Genomic DNA, 6,779 nt, shown 5'->3' with positions numbered 1-6,779 from the left:
ATACTAATTTTATCTGCTATAGATCTGAATTCTTCACTTCTTTCTATACCCAACACCAACCTGGCAGACAAGTTTCCTTCCCTAAGAATGGCTTGCTGGAACAATCTGCTATAATATTTGAAGGTTTTTATTAAGGAGGTTTGGAATCCTTCCTTTTTATTTGCTATTTTTTGGAAAAACATAAATTCTTTCATATGAAAACTTGATGCTATTCTGTTTTTAACTTAATTTGGGGGAGAAATAAGTATCTGTATATATTCACTTTCTGTACTTCTTTATGTTACTCAACTTCAATTTTTATTTTTTAATAGCTAAACACTAATATAATGAAAGGGGCAGCTTACTATGCTCTAACTTAAAGAATCATATTAAGGAACAGAATAGCTCCAAGATTTGAATTTATTAAATATGCCACATATCTGAGTTGAAAATGAGTTTAATGTTTAAAAGGGATTTTGTGTCTTTTTTTTTCTTTTGTATACTCCATTAGGTAGGTAGGATCAAGAAGAAAATGTTATTGGGAACACCTGGCCCAGAAGTGGTTTCTAGTCCTTAAATTTATTTCTGTCCCATCCCCATATGAGACCACACACAAGCAAGTGTAAATATATACTTATTTTTCAACTTTTATGAAGAACACTAAAATGCATTACAAATGATTCTTGACCTAATCTAAATAAGAGGTTAACTCCAAGATACTTGCATAAAACAAATAAATTTCCTAGCATAAATCCAGGCTATGCCTTGAATGAAACTTGGTCTTCTATTTTCTCCTTCTTGCTAAAAGCCACTCTTGTTTCTTGTCACCTCTGTCTCATGATGGCTGTCTTTATACCATCACACAAGGCTCTTCTTATTTACTATCTCTCACACAGGGAGTGGCTAGTTAATGGGGTTTGTTACTGTTTTATAAATTCAGGAGATAATCTTTAAGAAGTTTACATTTTTCTCCTATATATTGTAAAATACACAAATATGCTAAGACTTATTACAGATAAATGTGTAAACTATATATGTTTGACAGACAATTTTTACTGTCACCCAAATCCACCAATCCCTGAATATTGTTACCAGAGCTGGGTAGCATTGCAAAGGCACATCTCTGTGCCTCCTTAATTCCCCTCTATCTTATTATCATGCTTCATTTTATTATTAACCTAAAATATTCTAACTTGCTTTCCCTTCAATATTCTTTAGTTAAGTCATATCAGCATGCTTCTTGTAAGGGGGAAAGTATACATCAGAGATTCTCCTCTGGAAAAAAAATTGAATTCTTAAATATGAACAATGTGTAATAATAAAACAGAGAAGTGGAATTGTCACCTCTGACAATAACAGAAACATAAACTAACACAAGGAGTTACCACTGGCAAAAGCCAGATTTGAAGCAAGTCGGGTAAAGACATAGCCCCATACAACAGATGCAGTTGGTGAACATGCTAAACCATTCTATCCATTATGAAAACCACATCTGTAATGTGGGGATTTTCTCTGTTTCTTTTCAAAAAGAGCAGCATTGTGTGTGTGGTGGGAACTGGGTGGGGTGGGCTAGAGGGGAAGGGCTTGTGGGCAGACTCGAAGTTTCATAAACAACTAAAAAGGAGTTCATAGCAGGACTGGAAGGTTTCCATCCCTGCAGCATTTGTTGAATTGTGCTTTTTCAAGACTTTACCAGGAAAGTTCTTCTAGTTCCTTTTTGTTTATATTAAAATGGAACTTATCACATTAAGGGCCATTAGTCCACAAATGGAACCAAATTATATTTTCTTAATTGTATAGAAATATATGGTATTATTTTTCTTCTTGTTATGACCATTATTTTAGGAGCAAAGAGGTATAAATTTTAAAAGTTTAGGCTTTTAAAAATAAAGGCTTAGCTTTTTAACATAATGAGTTGCAATATATCTCTTATCTTCACCAAAAAGTACATTTTCCATTGCTGCTCATATAGATTCCAACTGATTTTCTCTAGGAAATACTTCAAATATGAACTGCCACTTGGGTTGCATGTACCCTCTTCTGGTTTTAGTGGTCTGTATTCAAGTTACTATGGTCATTTATATGTTGTTTGACAAGTATTATTGCATATGAATGTCCTGAACCTTCAGCTACAGGGTAAATTTGAAGGACAAAAATAAAGTTAATTAGTTAAGGAAAAAGAAGAGAATGTGTCAAAAAAAATTCAAATCCTACTTTCATCATTTTCTTTAACTTGACCTTGGACAATTTCTTTAACATTCCTGATCATTAACTTCATCATTTGTTAAATGTGGAAATCTATAGTATGTATGTATGTGTGTGTATGTGTGTGTGTGTGTGTGTGTGTGTGTGTATAGTTCATAGGCAGGAAGACAAAATTTTGAAATATATAGATTTAGCTCAGTAACTGGCACCATTAAGTGCTCCATAAATGTTGGGTTTTTGTTGTTGTTGTTTTGGTTTTTTGTGGTACTGGGGATTGAACCCAGGGCCTTGTGCATCTGAGACAAGCACTCTATCAACTGAGCTATATCCCCAGCTTGTTGTTGCTGTTATTAAATGCCTCCATATTAAATACCTTCTTTGGGTTCTTTTATACTTATAGATAGCATCTATCATGGTACTTAATACTTAGTAGGTCTCTAATATATCTGCTTTTGAATTATAACAACTAAAGATAGCCAGGCATGGTAGTGCACACCTGTAATCCCAGCAGCTCAGGAGGCTGAGACTGGAGGATAGTTCAAAGCCAGCCTCAGCAATGATGAGGCACTAAGCAACTCAGCAAGAACCTCTCTCTAAATAAAATACAAAATGGGGCTGGGGATGTGGTTCAGTGGTTGAGTGCCCCTAAGTTCAATCCCTGGTAACCCCCCCAAAAAAATAACATTGAAGTTTATTTTTATGATTGCTGTTATTACCAATGTTACTGGAAGTATACTTCTTGTGAACATAGAATAATTACTAAAATAATCATTGGATTTTTAACAAGTCATGTGACTTTCTTATGCTTTAGTATATTGATCTGGAAAAAAAACAATTTTCATGAAAGTATCTGCCTTTGTATATTATGGGCTATTAAGAGTCATTAATTTGAGTTACTACAAGGATGAAATTGAATAAATGCTGGAGGCCTGAGACAATCAATTCTGGCCAGAGTTTCTGGAACCTGGTGTGGATTTTGAGTTTTTCAAATTGGAAGCTACAGACAGTAGTCATGTGCTAGTCATTAATATATATAACATAATTTCACTGAACACATTCCATGTGACAGGCATTTTTCTGTACCTTGGGGAAGTAGTAGAGAACAGGACAGGCAGGTGTGGTTTCTGCCCTCACAAGATTAAGTGTGAATTCATGGGTGCTAGAACAGAACAGGCTTATGAAATGAGGCGGTATCTCTAAGTTTTATGCATTGAAGTTTGGCTTTAAAAAATAACAAAACCAGGTTAAATTGATCCGCACAGAATCATCAGTAGTAAACAAGAAGTGCTATATCACTCACTTGTGTTAAGAAGTTGGATCCACTTGCCCCTTTCCCGTTAATATTCTTAGTGGGATGAAAAAAAATCACGAACATTTCAGATATTCATCTGGGAGTGGAAGGAGCCTCCAAAAATTAGGAGCCAGGAGGGAGACTCTGCAGGAACAGGCTTCTCACAAACACTTCCTGCTCAGACTTGTTTTAGACAGACTGAAAATTTTACAAGAACAGGTTTCTTATTATATTCCTTTTAGCCTCCTGGACTGAAATCAGCTGGCTGAGAACCATTAGAAAAGTATCAAGCCTTTTCAAACCTAAAGTAAAAAGAAGGTTTTTATTGAAAGTTTTTTTTTAATTCTGCCCATATATCTGTAAGTATGTTTCTGCATAACAATTTGTGCATATTTCAGATGTGTTCTTAATTTACAGTCTCAAAAAATATGGATAAGTCAAATCAAATGTCAAATTCTAACACCTGTTACAAATAAACAAGCTTAACAAAAGCTTCTTTGGAGGTGGCTGATGGTAAGTCTTAGCTCACTGCTGAGAGTGAATGAAACATTTTGGAGAGCAAAATAATTTAGAGGAAAATCCCCCCAGATATTCTCAGGAGTTAGAGAATTTCCAGGAGTAGGAAACAAAGCCAAATTTTTTCTGTGTTTTTTTTTCTATTTCCAAAGACATTTATTTGGGAAAACTTCAAGAATGAGAAAATGAATTAAACCTGTTCAAAATTAAGAAAATATGACAACATTCTGGTTCAAGAACATATCCATGAATCCATAGATTTCAGAACAAAGCAAAATTTCCTGCAGTGTCCATTATTAGGGTATGTTCCTAAGAAGCGTCTAGAAATCATTGGCAATTAATATACATTTCACCATTCCTGCAATTCCTCAGCAAAACCTCTAGGGCCTTTGTATTTTCTATCCCTTGCACCTAGAATGTTCTTCACCCATTTTATACATAGTTTGTTCTCTCATTTCACTAGTCTTTTTTTCCTCCATATTTATTGGTGCATTATAGTTGTACATAATGGTGGGATTTGTTGCTATATATCTATCTTTACATGCACACAATGTAACAATATAAATTATCCAATATCATTCCCCAGTATTTGCCTTTCCTTCCTTTCTTCCCTCTCCTCGTCTCTTTCCTCTACTGTGCTCCACTCAAGTCTTAAAACCCTGTTCCTCAGGTCCTGCTAACTTGTATCACCTTCTCTACACAAATCCAGAAGCCTCATTCCTGAGGGTTTACTTGTTTGGTGACATCTGTGTGTGCTTACTACATAAATTTCATCCCAACCCACCTACAATCATTTACGTCTTCCATCACGTGTCTACTGCTTAATTCTCACCATCAAATTCATATTTGTCTAGCTTTCCAGCCTGCAGTGAAAAGATAAGGATCATAGTGAAGGCTGATACACTTTCTATCTTTTCATCACAAGAATTGGTTCTGATAGGATTCAAGGTGTTTTGCTCTGTACCCCAGATGAGGCAGAACACCATCTCTGAAGTGTTCAGAGGGGGAAAACAGTTCAGGAGATGACAATAAGGTATCAGAGATGGCTCTCACTCACCAGAGACAAAATAATAAACCCCCAAATAATCCCCCCATGACACTCCTCCTCCAGCCACACCCTACCTCCTTACAATTGCCATTCACATAATTTACATGAATTAATGTACTGATTAAGTTAAGGCACTCATAACCCAATTATTTCACCTCTAGCACTTCCTAGCATTGTCTCACACAAGAGCTCTTTGGGGACACCTCATACATAAGCCATACACAAGGACTAAATTCCAAATGAGATAGAGGGTTCTGTTTCTCTACTGAATTGAGCCTTTTGCATTTTTAGATTTAATATCTAAGTTTAAAATTTTTTACATGCATCCCAAAGGTTATGACACATGATGATTATTTTCAACATAATGTTGTCATGGAGAAACATGACAAACATATCAGATGATCAAGGTTAATACCAATAAATGATGAGAAAGGCACTTCAATTCTATTGTCTATTGCTCAAAACATGTTAACTCCAGTCTGATCATAAGAAAAACATCAAGACAAGTTCCAAATAAGGAACATTCTACAAAATATCCAGTGTTCCCCCCAAATTGTCCAAGTCATCAAAAACAGAGAAAAACAGAAATACTCGCACAGCCAGGAGGAATCTAAGGGGACATGACAGTGGATGGAATGCACTATCATACATGGGACTCTGGAACGGAAAAAGACATGAGAGAAAAACTAGTGAAGTCTGAATAAATTTGGATGTTAGTGTTGGTCTCTAAGTGGTAACCAAGGTGACATAGTAATGCAAAATTTTAACAATGGGGAAACTAGGTGTGGGAAACATGGGAACATTGTACCATCTTTATAACTTTTTTTTCAAAATAATGTCTAAAATATAAAGTTTTTAAATTAATCTGAAATGTCTCAATAATACAAAGAAATATATTGGGAATACTTCTAATTAAAAGCTTTTGGTCCCTTGATAATTATAAATATTAATGATAGGAATAATAATAACTATTATTGATTGGGTGCTTACAAAGTGCTGTCACCACACTAAACACAACACGTTATTAACTTATTTTATTTATACTGCAAGCCTATGAGCTAGTTACTAATATGGCCCCCTTTTACAAATGAGGACATTGGTAAGTCATCAGGGACTGATGGTGGCTGAGTTGATAATTAACATTGCTAATCAGGAAAAATATTGTTTAAACAATAATTTCCATTATATGATATTTCTCAGATAACCATACTAAAATATCAGAGAGAGTATTTCCCACAGAAGGTTGCAGTTAGACAAATTATTGATTTCCATTTTTTGTGTGTGCCAGAGATTGAACCAGAGGCATTTAACCACTGAACTACACCCTCAGCCCTTTTTAAAATTTATTTTTTATTTTTTTGAGATAGGATCTCCCTAATTTGCTAGATTGCTGAGGCTGGCTTTGAACTTGTGATCCACCTGTCTCAATCTCCTGAGTCACTGGGATTGCAGGCATGCACTACCACATCCAATAATTTTCTAAGTAACATCATGGAGAAACATGAAACATCAGTCAAATGATCAAGGTTAATATCAACAATAAGTCAGATCTACATTCTGTGCCCTTAATAAGAGCTAATGGGAAAAGCACATCAATTATATTGTCTTCTGCTCAAAAACATTTAACTTCAGTCGAACAAAAACATCAAGACAAATTTGGGAGAGCACTGGGTATTCTGTAGAATGTCCCTTATTTGGTGCTGATGCTTTTCTTACAATTAGACTGGAATTATATGGTTT

Source organism: Spermophilus citellus (assembly GCF_964194105.1).
Source record: "Spermophilus citellus genome assembly, chromosome: 8".
Lineage (NCBI taxonomy): Eukaryota > Metazoa > Chordata > Mammalia > Rodentia > Sciuridae > Spermophilus > Spermophilus citellus.
The sequence above is the reverse complement of the archived record's forward strand: the minus strand, read 5'-3'. Positions refer to the sequence as shown.